General features: G+C 46.1%; 1 protein-coding gene across 5 annotated transcripts in view; it reads left to right on the top strand.

The window, feature by feature from the left end:
* Nucleotides 1-8129: 8129 nt before the first annotated feature.
* The window catches only part of SLC41A3 (solute carrier family 41 member 3), a 96209-nt gene continuing 86796 nt past the window's right edge, over nucleotides 8130-17542 (top strand). For 2 of the 5 annotated variants that reach the window (XM_071212245.1, XM_058288926.2), the window contains exon 1: nucleotides 16328-16415. The gene's annotated coding sequence lies outside the window, so the exon portion shown is untranslated. Of the gene's footprint in view, nucleotides 8384-16324; nucleotides 16416-17542 lie in introns of those variants that run through there. The other 3 variants (XM_058288924.2, XM_058288923.2, XM_058288928.1) reach the window with 3 other exon arrangements.

Here is a 17542-nt window from a genome sequence, read left to right as displayed (position 1 = left end):
AGGGCTGAAGTTTCAGGGGGAAGAGCTTTGGCCTTTATGGTTTCAAATTGAGAAACCACTGCATAGCCTGCCCTTTTAATTCCTCTCTTAATAAAACTGCTTTTATCTGTGAACCATTTAATGTTTGGTTCACAAGAGGCTCATTCTTTAGATCTGGCCTGCTTGAGTAGTTTTGGCTAAGAGTTTTAAGGCAGGAGTGGAAAAAAGGTTTTTCAGGATCTGATTTTGGAAAAAAGGTTTTTCAGGATCTGACCAGTAGTAGGGTGGCTGGGTTGAGAGTTTGACACACCCTTCTTTACACTTTGGAAGTTTTAAGTCACTGAACCTGGTATGAATTAACTGGCTACCTGTAAGCCACTGGTGGCCCTGGCTCAAGCACATCCTTCACCTGGTGTGGGGTGAAGATTGTGAGACGTTGCCCCCAAGTTAATTTGGTGGCTTTATTAATTAAAAGGGCTGTTGGTCCCACTGTTTTCAGGCAAGGTGGCCATTTTTTTAAATTTCACAGGCATGTTTATTAATTACTTAGAAAATGAAGTTTACCAGGACTTTTTACATGTTCAATGTCCTTCTGCATATGATTTACTAGAAGTATTACCATAATCATCAGACTTACATTTAGAATAGGCTATAGGTACGGTGTTTAATACTAATTAATGTACTACTCAATGCATAAGTTTCTCCTTGAGCTGCAATTAATAGCTTTAAGTTTCAGGTTTGCAATACCATATAGGTTCTCTCTCCATGGGAGCAAGCTATAGTGCCAATCGTGTTTAAGTTCTACTCACAGTACTCTGGTATTCATAGCTCCACTTCGTGTGTTCTTCAGAGAAGCTGCAGCACTGTTGACCCTAGAGAGAAGCTAGGAAAGCAGGTTCCCGTATTTCACCGGCCTGGTGCATAGCGCCCTTTGGAACTATGAAACAGTGCCAGTCTGGAGGCAATATCCATTGTACATTTGGCTGTACCAAGCCATTGTTGGCTGCTGCAGGAGATTGAAACTGTAAAGTAGTTCCCATCCACCTCAAGAGCACAACCAGAGATGTAGTGGATACTTTTATTGTTTTAGGGGTTAGTGACCAACCCAGCCAATAACTCATGTGGAGGAGTACCTTGCAGTGTACTGGACACCTGGTTTGAATGCACAAGAGAGTCTGACAATGCCAGAGTTTATCTCTTGATTTTATATATCTTTTAAACCTTTTTAATGCAATATGTTATCTATTCATTAACTTTTAGTACTTTGCTTTTTACTTCTATACTTTCACCATGAAGATGTTAATTACACAGGTATTTTACTTTAGCAGTAGAGGAAAAACTACTTTTTCTATTTTTAAAATGAAAACTGAAGATTCCCAATGGAATTAAGGTAAATTTTTATTATCACCACTTGAATATGCACATTGAGGTGACTTCTAGACAGGTTTTATTGCTATGAAGTTACTTTTTGCTGTTAACATCAATTTAGGTTTTTACTTAAGAATGGCTTTTTAGAACTAGCTATTTAAATGCTTCAGTTTAGAAGATGTTTTTACAAACTCTTTATAATTAACCTCAACTATACAGATTGGTTAAATTACCTTAGATTACAATTAGCAACCGATGGATTTTACTTTATGCATTTAAAAGAGGGCAGATCTACATTTTCTCCTTTAGTTTAATTTCATTAAACATGAACTTACAGCCTTTATCATTTTAAAGATTTAACACATATGATGTTAATTTATTAACTTGGTATTTTATAAACCAAAGAGATAACACCCAAGCTAAATAAATTGAAAGCGTTATAGTTTATAAAAAGAATGTTGTTTATTTGTTTTTCATTTTTTTACAGGGAGCTAAAACCTCTTGTTTCTGATAAAATTCTAAAACTGTGAATAATCTTAAAAGCATACTGACTTCTAGGCTCTGGAATATATTATAATTATTTAATTTGCTTTAATTATGATTTAGTAAGGATTTTCCATACCTTTCAAAGACTTTTCCTTTTTACTGAAATTTGGCAATAGGATTAGTAATCACCCTTATTTAAGGCTGTTAAAAGGTTTAAAATGGGGGACTACAAGAGAAACTGTCAATTCCCCAGCCTAGAAGACAGAGTTTTAATCTGTCAAACCTGGCCCCTCTCTCAGAGCTCTTGCAAAGAGAAGGCCCTGGGGGCTGGGCAGGTCAAAGAGCTCAGAAAAATTTTTTTTTCCTTTCCCAATAGTTTCTATATTCAGATTTCTATATGACCTTTCCATACTGCTTAGCCTAATTTGGGTTCTAGGAACATTTATTATATATATAACTGCATATTTAATTTTTAACAATTTGAATAGAGTTTTTTAAAAGAATTATTTGTTAATTTGATGTTATTATCCTGATGAATGAAGATATACACTGAGCAGATAGGCAGACATGAATAGTTTGACATGGAAACACAACTTAGTTACTTAAAATGTTTCTTTTTTTTTTCTTTTATACAAAACAAGTTCAACTGTAAAACAACAGTTGAAAGATCTCCCTGAAGGCTTTCCTTTGCAGGCTTCTCTAGACTAGGGGTTCATGGTTTCCCCACTTTGTGGATTTCTTAATTAATGGCTCATAACCAAAATGTTTCCAATGCTATGATACAATTTTTCTTTGCTTCAGAACAGTAAGCAAAGGCAAGGGGTGGGGTCAGACTTGCAGTAACCATAAACAAAGGCAAACTCAGTTTATAATCACTATCACAATAGTTGAAGTCTAGGGACAAGGTGAAATTAGCTATAAAATAATCATAATTAGAGGTAAGTTTAAGTTATAATTACCATTACTATAGTAAGCACTAGATAGACTTGAAGTAGTCATAAACAAAGGTAAGTTAAAGATTACCATTATAATAGCTGAAATCTAGGCTATATCTACTCTGCTGTAATAATTTCAGGTATTAATTTTTTTTACTGTTTTATATATAAAGGCCCTTATATAATGATTTCAACTCTTAGTTTCTAGAAAGTTTTGACTTAAAATCAATTTGGGGGAAGCAGACTTGGCCCAGTGGTTAGGGCGTCCGTCTACCACATGGGAGGTCTGTGGTTCAAACCCTGGGCCTCCTTGACCAGTGCGGAGCTGGCCCATGCACAGTGCTGATGCGTGCGAGGAGTGCTGTGCCATGCAGGGGTGTCCCCCACGTAGGGGAGCCCCACGTGCAGGAAGTGTGCCCTGTAAGGAGAGCTGCTCAGCGTGAAAGAAAGTGCAGCCTGCCCAGGAATGGCGCCGCACACATGGAGAACTGACACAGCAAGATGACACAACAAAAAGAAACATAGTTTCCTGTGCCACTGACAACAACAGAAGTGGACAAAGAAGAACATGCAGCAAATAGATACAGAGAACAAACAACTGGGGCAGAGGGAGGGGAGAGAAATAAATAAATAAATAAATCTTTTAAAAAAATCAATTTGGGCACCTTTATTTATTAACTAAGCAATTAAAACAATTTTATTAGTAACAACTTTGTGTAGTTTTTCTGCTTTTCCAGCAATTAAATAAATTTCACTTGTGATTTATGCATTAAATCCCCTAGTAAGACAGTATTGGCATTTAAAGATTCATTTTTAGGTTACCTTTCACCATTATCCAGCTTGTAACAGGTGAACCCCAAATCTGATTTCCTAGGCACAAGCAAACTGACAAAGTTAAATACAGATTTCAAAGTTGAACACAAGGTCACGCACAGATTAAAACAGAAGAATTTTATATCTTTAGCATTTCTAGGAACTCTTTGACCTTAATTGATCACACATGAGGTTTCTTTATTTTGCTCACTATTCACACTTTTTATAGGCACGGCTAAGTTTAAACTGAGAAGTTTGAGGTTTACTTCCTCATTTCTTCAAGGAAACATCACATGAGGTTTCTAGGTCTTGGATCTATCTGTTCCTTTTCTTTTTTATGCTTGTTTAACTGGATCTCAGGGTTCCACATGGAGCCTGCTCTGTGTCTATGTGGACCAGCAGCAGGCAGAACTTCCCGATTCCTGAGAAGAGACTCCCATGGGGAGCCCGCTGGCATGCCAGAAGCTGTGCTTATCATTCTAGGAAGAATGAAGAGACACCCTTTTAGTTGACTCACCTGGTATCCCAGAGTTCCAGCCTAACCAAAGTTCACTATTTCGCACAATTCAATACCACCATCCAGAGACATGAAAACATACACTGGCATCAAATAAACACTAAAGAGCCATGGCACACAGACAGAAACAGAAAGCCTATCAGTTTGACTCATAATTTCCATTTCTCCGATATGGCTGTTTCTGAGCTTTCTACTTTTTACTTTTATTTTTACGAGGTTTCTTTGTTTAACTTTTGGGAAGTGCCATCATAGGCTATAGGGGGAGGGGTTTATCTTTCTTTAATGCATATCAGTGGGAACTGAGTTATAGCTAGTTAATTATTGCAACCTTAGTGAGGGGAAACTTCTGACAGAACTCTTTGCCTACCCTTGCTGTTTACAAAACAAGCTCAATTGCAATCCAGCATTAAAATTAAAAGACATTTCTGGCTAAACTTCTCCATTGCTCAATTCATATTCAGACTAAGCTTTATCACAAAAACCAATTCATTTTTCTGTAACCAAGATCTTTCAAATTTAGACCAATTCTTCAGGATGCATCCCGGTGGAAAGCACTGAAATACTGATACCTTATTTCCTATGGCGGTGGAAAGAGAGCAAGAGAGAGAGCAGCCAAAATAAAGGCACAAGAGGCGTTTTTCTTAAAGGGAGCAAAGGAGTGAGACTTAATAGGCACTTCACATGTCACGCATCCACACTCAACCCTCTTAATTTTCCCTTCCACACCTGGTTTGACCATATTCCCCAATTGTGACAGTTTGAAATTCTTTTATGGATCTCAGAAAGAGAAAGATTATGCTTCTGAACTAATCCATTCCTGTGTGTGTGAGATGCTTTCAATTGGACTACATTAGCAAGGTGTGACTCAGGATGAGTCACCACCCTCTTGCTGGGTCTGACATAAGTGGAGACATACACAAGAAAATGCAGCTCTGCCATAGTTGATTCAGTCACGTGAGAGAGAGGACTGCAGAAAAACAGAGATGCCCAAGGGAAGGCAGAGGTCTCAGCAGGGTCAAGGCACTGGACAAGAGAGGTTGGGAAGATTGGGAGGAGCTAGCAAAGGTGAATGAGAAGGAATGACTAGTGAAGTAGGAGGTGAGCCCAAAGAGTGATGCAAACATGCATAAGGAAGGGATTATGTTTTAGTTTGCTAAAGGCTGCCAAGGCAATATGCCAAAAATGGGTTGGCTTTTACACCAGGGATTTATAAAAGCTTACAGGTTTGAGGCCTAGAAAAATGTCCAAATCAAGGCTTCATTGGGAGATTTTTTCTCTCTCTCAGGTTGCAACTATAGGTGCTCAGGTACATGGCAGGGCACAACAGAGGCATTTGCCAATCTCTACCTTCTCCTCCAGGCTCCATTGATTTCAGCTTCAGGCTGCTCCATCTGTGGCTTTCTCTCTCAGCTTCTAGGAATTTTTCTCTGTGTCTGTGGGCTTTTTCCTGTATTCATTCCATTTAAAAGGAGTCCAGTAAGAGGACTAAGACCCACCCTAGGCTACGCCTTACTGGAGTAGTGTAATCAAATGGCCCTTAATTAAGTCGAGTCAAATCAAAGTTTCACAATATGTTCACGGCCACAAGAATGGGCCAATTTAAGAAAGTAATTTTCTAAGGCCCACAAAAGACTAAACTGCCACAGATGGTATGGTCTATTAGATGAGAACTGAGGACTGGCCACTGGATTTGTCAGTAAGGTAGACATTGGTGACCTTGATGTGAAAAGTTTTGAGAAGCAGTCAGGGCAAAAGCCTGATGTGAGTGAGTTCCAAGGAGAATGGGAGTAGTTGGGAAAGCATAGGCAGTTCTTCCAAAGCGTATGTAGAAAAAGGGTTGAAAAAGTGGGGTGTACCTTGCTGTATGCTGCGAGAAAGTTCCAACAGAGAACTATTACAACGCAGGGGAGAGAGGGAAAAATTACTACCATGAAGCCTTGAGTCAGTTAGAGGGTGAAACCCAGTGTGTGAGAGGGTCCCATCCACTGTTCATTATTAATGGTGAATTGTTAGATATAGTCTCATTAAGGCAATTAATGAGGAAATTAACCTCACAAGGCAATTAAGGCAATTCTCACCTTTGTCCAATATCTCTATTGCTTCTTAGTTGCATGAGTTTGGCCACTGTACTAAGCAGGGGATAAGTACAAATATTGCAAAGGTCAGAAACCAAACTATTATTTGTGAGCAATATCAAGGCAAACATAAATACCTTTGGGATAAGGCTGTGGAATAATTAAGTAATTAAAACCTTTCTGAAAAGCCATTTGTTAATAGGAATCGAGAGCCTTTGATCCAGTGATCTCACGTCTAAAGATCGATCTTAAGGAATTAATTAGGTGTGGGGATTGTGGGAGTCGTTAGTGCTGCTCACCAATATCTGGCTCTCTTTGCCTTCCAGCCACATGGGAAACAGCAATTCCTGGACTTCTTGTGGGTGGACAGAGTCACATGACTCATTCTGCCCAATGAGATGTGAGGAGAAGTGGAGCCTCTGAGCGAGAATGTAATGGTGGACAAGACCCTTTTTCATCCCCTGTTGAGTGATTGGCAATATTCGAGAGGCTACTGTCCTGCCCCCTGCACCCTGAGTGACAAAACAAGCAAATCCCCACAAGAGATGTCTGACAGGAACTAGAAATAAATCTGTTTTAATAAGCTGCTGGAATTTTAGGGCTCTTTATTGACATAACTCGTCCTGACACCTATGCTGATATATGGGTGTTCATCTGGGCATCATCTATAATATTAGAAAATTTTGGAGCAACTGAAATATCAGACAGGAGGGTGTATTAGTCAGGGTTCTCTAGGGAAACAGAATCAACAGGAGCTATCTGTCAGTAGTACGCGATTTTATAAGAGTCTCACATGCCCCTGGGGATGCACAAGTCCAGGTTCCGCAGGCAGCCTGCAACCAGGGCTCCGATGAAAGTCCAGTGAAGGTCCTTGATGAGTTTCCGGCTGTCCAAAGACGAGCTGGGAAATTCTCTCTGAATACTGAAATCACTTCCCCTTTTAAGGCATTCGACAGATTAGATAAAGCTCACTCATTGCTGATGGCACTCTCTGGTTGATTGTAGATGTAATTAGCCATCTATTCAGTAAATTCACTGATTACTAAAGCCCATAAATGTCCTTGTAATACAATTAGCCCAGTGCTTGCTTGACCAAACAACTGGGCACAATTAACTGGTCAAGTTGACATATTAGCCTAACCATCGCAGATGGGAAGAGTTAAATCAATGATTCTCAGCCCTATCCATTCCAAAATCTTCATTTTATAACAAATATTTGAGATCACCCTCTTTATAGCCTCTAATGAAATTTATAGGTCATATTAACAACCTATACACATAATCTAAGTGAATTGAACAATATATTGCCCTAATTCCAATATAAGTAAGAAATAAAGGGAAGCAATTTTAAAATAAAATGTATTTCAAAATGTAGGTGGTAGAAGCACCGTGATTCAACCCAGATTGGGCGCCTGTAGAGCACTTACTTGCATTCAGAGTTTTTCCAGAGGTATCTCGGAACCTGAGGACTCAATCGCATAGCAGGTGGGGGCTTACCTTTGACCTTGCCCCTCTTTCACAAAAGGCCCCAAGCCTAGATACCTCAATCTCCTTGTATAGCCTCATTGGCCACTGACATTAAAAATCCATCTCCTTTTCCTAAACAGTATATGATTTTGTATTTTTAACAAATCTGCAATATCTAATAATAGCACAATTATATTACATTATATTTTTAAGCATCGATGTGCTCCATGTAAGCATTTATAACAGACCACAAGCTTTTTAGCATTGCTTCAGCATGTCTTTTTAACATACTGCTAGCCTCTAACAATGGAATTAGTCCAGGCCACCTCACCAGCTTTTGACAGGAGAATGATAGCATTTTATAGGCTCAGACATGGAGCTGTTAGCCAGGGGCACAGGCCCTGCCTAAGCGGCTGACTCCAAATCTCAACCCCTTTTGCCAACTCTTCCACAAAGTGAAGTCAGCAGAATCTGCACTGTTAATTTTAGCTGCAGGGTCAGTCACCGCCGTCCTCAGGGGTGTACCCAGCAGCCCGTACGTGGTGTCCCTGTGGGGTCTGGCTCGGTCAGCAGCTGCTGGGCACACACACTGCTGTCCATTCTTGGTGGAAGCGTGCCCGCCTACGGGTCCCAGAGCCTGGCTCTGCTGGCTTCTGAACAGTCGCTCCTGACGTTCCTACCTCTGGAGAGAAACAGAAACCTCACCGAGGCCAGCCCCGAGTCCATACCACCTTGCAGGCACTGTAAGTTCCCCTGCACACGCCTTTCACAAAACAGAAGCAGTCTGTCCCTTGCTATCATCCTCAGGGCAGTTTGGTGGATGGAGAAGACTTCTAGGTCTTGCTGTTGGGAGGTTTTAAAAAGAGGTGGAGGAATCCTTGGCCTTCTAAGTCCAGACATTCATTGCAAGGCAAGCCTGTTCCCTCACCTGAAAATGGCAATCGTGATGCCTGCTCTGCTTGCTTCTCGCGCCTGCCAAATTTCAAGGATTGTGAGTGTTGTAAAGTCCTAGTAAAATGAAAATGATTATTTCTATTAAAGCATGAGCATTTTATTTTTTTGGCATATTTATTAAAGTTTATTTTTATGAAAAAAGAAATGTCTGCTGAAAGCAGTCACATGAAAATGGGAAAATACAAAAAGAAGGCAGAATAGTATACAACAGAGACTTTTGATTCTGAACAATCAAGTTCCAGGCAAAAATTGTGTGGTTCACCCTTTTAGACCTTTCTTACGCGTGGACATTCTTGTTTCTAGCTCCTGGTTTTGCACATTGGAGCTATTCCCGCTGCTCTGTGGTCTTCCCTGCAGGTAGTTGTAAGGCAGAGTGCCCAGAGGTTTTAGTGGTCTGGACCCAGGGATGTGCTGAGCTGCAGGCTTGTCCCACCTCGACACCTGCACACTTTCCTTCTGCATTTCCTGGTTTTCTCTTTGCAGAGCTCTAGGATGGGGTCTGCTCATTGCATGGGCCAAACAATAACAACCAAGTGAAGTGAAGGCACCATGACAGCCCTTGCCTTCTAGAAGGGCAGGCTGCAGGGTGGGCAGGTGTGCAGGCCCCGTGTGATCGCAAAATGTCTTTGGAATCATCAGAGACCAAATTTCATTCCTTGGGATTTTACTGCTTCATCTGTAAATTTGATATTATACATTTAATGCCAAAAAGACAATAGCCAATGGTGTGGTGGTATCTTACCTGGAATTGTGGATGGACCAGAGCCACTCCCTTCCTAAGGACTCATCGATTTCTTCATTGATTCTCTTTGTCAGGGGTTGAATTGTATTCCCCCAAAAGACATGTTCATATCATACCCCTGATCCTGTGGATGGGACCTGACTGGGAAATGAGGTCTTTGAAGATGTGATTAGTGAAGATGAGTGCAAACCGGATGATGGGGAGCCCTGGCCCAGCATCACTGGTGTTCTTATCAGAAGGGGAGAACTGGACACAGACGAGGAGAACAGGCAAAGCAATGACACCTGAAACAGAGAACACCAGGGACTGCTGGTCAACTCCACCAGCAGCCAGGAGAAGGGCACGGGACAAATTCTCCCCTACTGACTTCAGGGGGAGCGTGGCACCTTGATTTGGGACATGGTGAGAACATAAACTGCTGTAGTTTGAAGCCCCGCAGTTTGTGGCATGTTGTGGCAGCAGTCTCAGGTGACTGCTTGTCTGAGGGAGTGCCGGACGTAAGGGAGGGTGTGGCCTTGGGCTGTCAGGACTGTGTGAATCCCCACTCTGGCCCGCCCTGGCTGGGTGGCCTGGAGAAGGAACTCTTTTGAAATTCAGTTTCCTCATCTGTAAAAGGGCACACGGATGTTTACCTTACACAGGCACCCTGAGGGTTAGCAAACAGTGTGCAGAAATCCCAGCACCCAGCCCAGCCTGGGCCCCTGGACAGCTCACTTCTGCGCTCTGCCAGGTGTTTATGCCTTTTGTCTTTGAGTGCTGAGCAGGTCACGTCAGCGTCCTGTTCCCATGTCCTCAGGCCCTCCCCTGGGGCACGCCTGCCTGACTCCCAGCTCCCAGTCAGAGGGCTTCTTCTGGCCCACGTTGCCTGACCACACACTTACGTCCTTTGGAAATCGTCCTCACGTGAAGACTGGAGGGAGCTGGCACTTAACTGCCCCATCCCCCTGGCCCTTCAGGTGGGGTACCAATGAGGTGTGTCCTGCACCACCTCCCAGAGGCCCCCAGCAGGACTGGGCTCCAGCTGCCCCCACGTTAACTTGCTCGATGATGAGCCTTTATTGGCTGCTCTCCTTCCCTGTCTCACTCCCCCCAACCCCAGTATTCTCTGGAACCATCTCCCACATTAACCACTGGCACTTGAATCCTTGGCCTGATGTGTGCTTCAGGGTGGAGGGGTGGGCATTCTAAAGTGAGTGACCGCTGTGTACTAGCTCAGTACTGGGGATATGCCACCGAGGCCTAGGACATCTGTCCCACACTTCTCAGAGGAGGACAGCCTCCAGTAAAGTCTTCCAGGAGCCATTGTCACGAGGGCAAGTGGCTCCCAAGACCCTGGGCTATGCATGAAATTGGCCTCCTGGGGAGCTGCAGCCTCAGAAGCGGACAGCTGTGACAGAAGAGGCACCAATTTGCAGGGGTCAGCCTGGGCGGGACCAGACATCTCCTCTACACTTTGGAAACCACTCTCACAGCTCAGGGCTGGGGGTGGCAAGGTGCGGCCACCAATCGGTCCCCAGGGCCTTGGTCAAGGGGGGGCATGCCACTGTCCCTCTGAGACTGCTGTTGGGTCATGAAGGAATGGGAGGAAGTGAGGAGGGGCTGAAGCAGCCCTGGGCTGGGGCTGCTGCCATGAGATGAAGGCTCTTCGGGAAGGAGCAGAGAAGCCTGGGGACTGGCCGGGAACACCGCGTACAGACTAAGGGTGGTGTGACTGTTGAGGAAGCAGAGAGATTTAATGATCGCGTATTGAAGGCCAAGACTCAGGAAGAGTCTTGAGAAGGAAAAATTTATGAATGACTGGACGGGCCCAGGGACTCCTGTTGAAAAACCTGAGCCCCGAATAGGATTTCTGGATCCCATTTATACGGAGATGTAGGTGGGAGGGAGTCAAATGGTGCTTTTATGAAAAAAAAGAACTTTTCTTTGTTAGTTTCTTAGGGTTTTAAGTGTTTGTCTGAGTACCAGATAGGTTTTGAATGAACATATCCCCCACATTCCAGGTAAGCTTGAGTTAACACATCACCCACAGTCTGCCTGGATGGAACTTTGAATACACGTTCAGTCTATATCCTTTCTGAAAATGAAAGCCTATAGGGTCTATATTACTTAATTGGCTTTTTAGAAACCAGGCACACTTGGATCCAGAATTAGATAATTTTGAATTTATGCACAGGCTATATTATGACCACAGGAGGCTGGGGCAGATGTGAGGAAGGGGGTGGGCAGGGGGAGGCCCACCAGGATGCCCAAACTGACTGAACTGGCAGCCCCAACCGTGGTCTGACTGGGCGCCTGGAATCTTCCTTCCATTAACGATTTATTCCTTCAGAACTGCAGTAACAATCGTTCTCACTGTATGTGAGGCGGAGAGCTCTCCATGGCTTCCCCACACCATCCTCAATCCTGTGAGGAAGGTACTGGTAGTGCCCCTGCGTTCCAGATGAGGGGCTTAATGACTCTCCCAAGGTCAACTGGCTCTGCAAGCATTAACTTCCTAACATGGAATGGAACTTTTATCATTTACAAATGTCCTTTACGCATATCTGTGATATAATGAAAAATTTGACCTGATCTGGAAACGGCGCCTTTGAAGATGTGATTAGTGGAGAGGAAGGCAAACTGGAGTGGGCCCTGACCCAACATGGCTGTGTCCTGATAAGAAGGGGAGAACTGGACACCGACACAGAGATGGGGAAAACGCCATGCATTTTGTTCTCAGTTCCTGGGGAAGCAACCTCTGAATCTTTGGAATTTCCTGTGACAGAAGTGTCTTTTGTTCTTGGGCCAGGACCGCATGTGGTAGTCCACAGGCCAGTGAGGGGATGGGAGGGGCCAGCCACACCTGCAGCCCTAGGGTGGGGGCTGGCTCCATTAGAAAGACCACTGGAAAGGGGCTTGGGGCTTTGAGCCAGGTCCCATGAGCCCACCTCCACAACCTGCAGAGTGCGTTCAACCACGTGGACATGGAGTCCATCAATTGCGGCTATGCAACGAGACGCCATGGAAAGCTAGGCCACTCAAAGCCTCGAGGCGCTCCTGGGATTTATAAGATACCTCCCTGTGCTGAAGGGTGACACTTCTGACTCCACCTGGACAGCAGGAAAGTTTGTGCTTGAGACCCTCCCGGACCTCCTCTTTTGGTTTCTTATTTTGTATCCTTTTACAATAATAAAACTATAATCCTAAATTTACAGTTTCAGCGAGTTCTGTGAGGCATTCCAGCAAATCGTAAAACCTGAAGGGGTGGTGGGAATCCCCAGAATTTGTAGCCAGCTGGTGACAAGAGCAGATGGCCTAGGTTCCCTAACTTGTGACTGGTGCTTGAAGGACAATCTTGTGGAGAAGACAAGGTCCTTGGAGTCTGGACTAACTCCGGGTTGAACTGGGTTGAGTTCCTGCAGCACTCGCAGTCGGTGTCTGTTTTAGTTTCCTCAGCTGCTCAGGCACATTGTTGTGCAATGGGTTGGCTTAAACAAGAGGAATGTATTAGCTCATGACTTTGGGGCCAGGAAAAATTCCAAACTGGAGGCATCATCCAGGCAATGCTTTCTCTTTGAAGACTGTGGCATGGAGGCCAACAGCTAGTCGCTGTTTATCATTATACGTTTGCTGGTTTATTTTCTTGCCTTAGAGATCAAAAAAAAAAAAAAAAAAAAAGGAATTATTTCTTGTACCTGCAACTATTGAAACCAAACATTTAACAATTTGCAGAGCCCTGGGTGAGAGTACAGATGGAGGCCTCTGAACCACAAGTCTACATAGTTAAAGATAAATCAAATTAACAAATGGTGAAATGGAATTCATTCTAGAATACTGTCTTCACAAATATACCTACAGAGCAACCTGGAAGGCCAGGTTCAAGTTTAGAATTTGTTTTTTTTTTATTGATTTTGTAAAAATATTACATTAAAAAAAATATGAGGTCCCATTCAACCCCACCACCCCCACCGCACCACTCCCCCCACAAGGTTTAGAATTCTTGTACTCCTTGGAGGTCCATGTGGCCGTGGGGGAAGGTGGCCAGTGGCCCCAAACCAGAGCTGGGTCTCAGCGAGTGGCCTGTACATACCCTAGAAGCCTACTTGGAGCCCCTTGGGGAATACCAGGTAGCTGAAGAATGATCTAGAAAGATTAAGGCAGAGCAACTGGCCTCTAGTGGGTGTGGCCCTGTGGGGAGGGAAAGCTGGAAGAGGGCCCAAGTGCAGCCCTCTAGAGCCCAGGGCCCTGGGGAAGTGTCTGGGCAGGCTTGAAATAAGATCTAGAGTAAGAGGCTGCCCACTTGCAGAAAAACAGGATAAGGCATATGCGCGTGTGTGAAAACCTGGAGGATATCCCTATGTGCTTCATGTGCGAAGTTGTCTTTTTTTGAAATAATATCATTGAGTGTCTTGCTAAGTCTTGTTCAACAGCTGCCCTCTCTCTCCATTTGATTTCTCCACCCCTGCCTGGGACTTTCCTTCCATCTGACCCTGTTGCTTGCCCAGGCTTCTGGCAAAATCCTCAAGTTGAACTTTGTATGATGCCCAGTCCCTTCAAATCTCTATGCCCCTTGGGATCCCGCTGTGATAACATTATACAGGGAATGATCCAGGGTAATCAGATTTTGTCTAGGTTCTTGACGATGCTGCAGAAATGATTTTCAAGAGTATGTCGGGTGAGTTAGGCCAGTAATTTATTAAGGTAGGGAGGGAAGAGAAATGGGAGAAAATAACAGATCATGGGTCCAGGTAGAGAAGGGGCTGAAAAGTGATAAAGTGGGCTGATTTATAGACAATTCCCCATTATAGATTTTAAATGCCCAGGTTTTACTTGCATGGCGGCCATGGCAGGAAAAACGGCGGAAGCAGGACGCAGAGGGCAGGAACAGGCACATGAGCCTGCACTGGGACTGGCACTGGGACAGGGCAAAGGCAAGAGAAGAAGAGGCTTTGTGCTAGCTTTTTATTTTTATTTATTTATTTCTCTACCCTCCCCCTGTCCCAGTTGTCTGTTCTCTGTGTCTATTTGCTGCGTGTTCTTCTTTGTCTGCTTCTGTCGTTGTCAGCAGCATGGGAATCTGTGTCTCTTTGTTGCGTCATTTTGCTGTGTCAGCTCTCCGTGTGTGCGGCGCCATTCCTGGGCAGGCTGCATATTCTTTCCCGCTGGGCGGCTCTCCTTATGGGGAACACTCCTTGCGTGTGGGCACCCCTACGCAGGGGACACCCCTGCATGGCACGGCACTCCTTGCGCGCATCAGCACTGCACATGGGCCAGCTCCACACCGGTCAAGGAGGCCCGGGGTTTGAACCACGGACCTCCCAGATGGTAGACGGACGCCCTAACCACTGGGCCAAGTCCACTTCCCATAGCTTTTTAAAACTGTTATTATTCGCCCCCTTGCTAATGGCAGGGGAGGAGTCCCAGCTGTTTACTGTTTTGATTGATTATCCCACCTGTCAATCCATTAGCAAGGGAGGAGTCCCAGCTGTTTACTGTTTTGATTGATTATCCCACCTGTCAATCCCCCAGGAGGGCCCAATGATAAAGTCCTTGGAATTTCCTTCTTCCGGACGAAATCTTGTTCTGATGGCAGAATCGTGTGTGTGTTAGTGGAGAGGGTCTTCCAGCAGCCACCAGTATGGGATTATTGGTGTTCACGTGAACTCTGCCAGGTTCCAGATCTTTCTATTGATTCCCTGTCTTACTAGTCGACTTCACCAGGGACCCCGTGGAGGCAAAAAAAACCAACCTTGTGCCTTCTTCTTCGCGCTGCCTCTTGAGTTTTCTCCTGACATTGTGAAATTTGAAATGCCCACCACAGCGGCTGACACAGAGAGCCAATCAAGCCACCGGTTCCTTATGTTCGACCTTACACAAAATAAAGCGCACCTGATCCGTATATGGCTGGACAAAGCAGTCCAATCAACGGGAGTCAAATTAACTTCCATTTTATATCTATAAAAAGCCTTTGTGGTCCCTAGAAGTCCAAAGCTACTTTTGTTTTTGCAAGTGATCTGGCTGAATAAAATGCTGTAGTCTGCAAACAAACTCCTATTTGTCTCTAGACAGCAGCAACACAACTTGAAAAGACATGAGCCAGGGAAGGAAATGGAACCTACCTGGGGATCAGATGATTTTAAAGAATTGTTAGTTAGCTGTGATAATAGAAGCATGGTAACTTTAAAAAAAAATCCTTATTGAACCTCCGAATTATATAAAGGTGAAATTATATGTCTGCAGGGATGTACTTTAACATTACTCCAGGAAAGAAAAAAAAAGTGTGTATGTAGGGGTGGAGGTGAGGAGTACAGGTGAAAAACGCAATACAAATTGTGGAAGACGGTTGAAGCAGCCCTGGGTCCTGGCAGTGCTTCGGAAATTAAGTATTAGTTTTCCCTTGTAAAAGAGGCTTAAGAAGAGAATTCAAGGAAACAATGTTGGGATGCCCAAGGCCCTAGCATGCTTTCTCAAATGCTCAGCTCACTTGAGTCACGGGCGGTTATGTCAGGCAAAGATTAAATTTGCCTCCAGGGACCCTCGCCTACAAAAAGCTCTTCTGCGGAGAGCAAGCACTGTGTCCAAGTGTCCGAGGCCTCCTGGGGGCCCCGCCAGCCCCCCGCTTTGGGGCCCACCGTTCCAATTCATTCTAGGTGTTTAAGATCGAGTCTAACAGCGCTCCCCTGTCCCCATCGGCCCCTGGGGACGCCCCGCTCCTAGGGGTCTCCCTCTGCCGGCCCTGGACTCAAGAGCTGGGGCATCTGCAGCCAGGGAGCAGAACCGAGGGGGCGTCTGCCTCCGGCCAAGGCTCACCCAAGCCGACCCCGACTGCCAGGCGGAGGGCGGCGAGGCCGGCGCTCAGGGCGCGGGTGGGGAGCGAGTGGGTGGCAGCCGGCGCCTTCCTGTTTCCTCCGAGAGCGCGCGGGTCCCTCCGGTCCGCGCCGAGCTGGGCCGGCAGGGGCGGGCCGTCCGGCCTCCGAGCGCGTCCCCTCCGAGCCGGTCCCCGCCTCCACCCCTCCCGCGGCCGCGCCGCGCCAGCGCCCAGGTCCCGGCAGCTGCCGGGCCGAGAGGGTCGCCGGGTCGCTTCCGGACGGAGGATTCGGGTAAGCGCCGGCCCCTGCCCGCGACCCGAGGCGCGCGCCGGGTCGGCCTTCCCGCGGGGGCGATGCGCGCCGGGGCGGGGCCGGGACACTGCTGGGAGGGACCGCGTGGGGTCGGCCCCGGAGGCGTCAGAGCCGGGGCGGGGTGAGGCCGAGGGCCGTCTGGGGAGCCGGGAGGCGCGCGGGAGGGCGACGGTGCGTGGGCCCGCGCGCTGGGGGCTGGGGGGCCGGTGCTGCCGGGAGCGGGTGGAGAGCGTCCGTGGCTGTGCCGGGGCGCGCTCTGGGCTCTCCCCGGACCCGGTGAGCTCGGACGTTCCTGGAGAGCCTGGGATGGGGGAGCGGAGCAGGCCCGCGCTTTAGAAAGCGCCGAAACTTGCTTGCCCACGCCTCGGGTGCCTGGACTTCACCCACGACCCCATCCCGTCCCCGACCTGTTAAGTTTCAGGCCCAGGGAGCATGGTTTTGTCTAGATGTCGCGCATCATCACACCCCTCCAGTACAGATCCCCACCGCCCCGGGAACAGCCCCCGCCTTGGCTGGAGGCCTCTCTACTCTCAGCCACAGGCTCGGCAAACGTGTCCTGGGTGGGCTCAGGAAAAAACTACTGGGATGCCAGGTAGGGGGGCATTTTTGGAGTCTCATACCTCCCACTCAGCCTGGACAGCTGGTGGACTCAGCCTCTTTAAAAATTAGACTTCTTTTAGAATTCTTCTAAACCAGCGCCTTTGTCACCAGACACCAGCTTAGAAGTGCAAATTCTCCACCCCCACTTCAGACCTGCTGAACCAGAAGCTGTGGCGGTGGGGTCCAGCCATCCTTGCATTTAACAAGTCTTTCAGGTGTCTCTGATGAACACTATAGTTTAAGAACCACTGATTTCAAAGAGCAGAGCATTGAGGAGTCTGAACTGGGAGTGGGCTCAGGACAGGCACCCCTTGATGCAAATGCAGCATTCCATTTGATTGTCCCATCTTTGAATTGTTACGTTATTTCCATTTTACTGAGGAAACAATGCACCCACAGTAAATAAGTACTGTTCCCAGGGTCACACTGCTAGGCAGATGGGGAGCTGGGATTTGGGATTCAAAGTCAGGGCTGGTGGCTCCAGAGCTTCTCCTCTTACTAGGAGG

Source organism: Dasypus novemcinctus, chromosome 26, assembly GCF_030445035.2.
Source record: "Dasypus novemcinctus isolate mDasNov1 chromosome 26, mDasNov1.1.hap2, whole genome shotgun sequence".
In the NCBI taxonomy this organism is placed as follows: Eukaryota; Metazoa; Chordata; class Mammalia; order Cingulata; family Dasypodidae; genus Dasypus; species Dasypus novemcinctus.
This window is presented reverse-complemented; position numbering and strand designations above follow the sequence as displayed.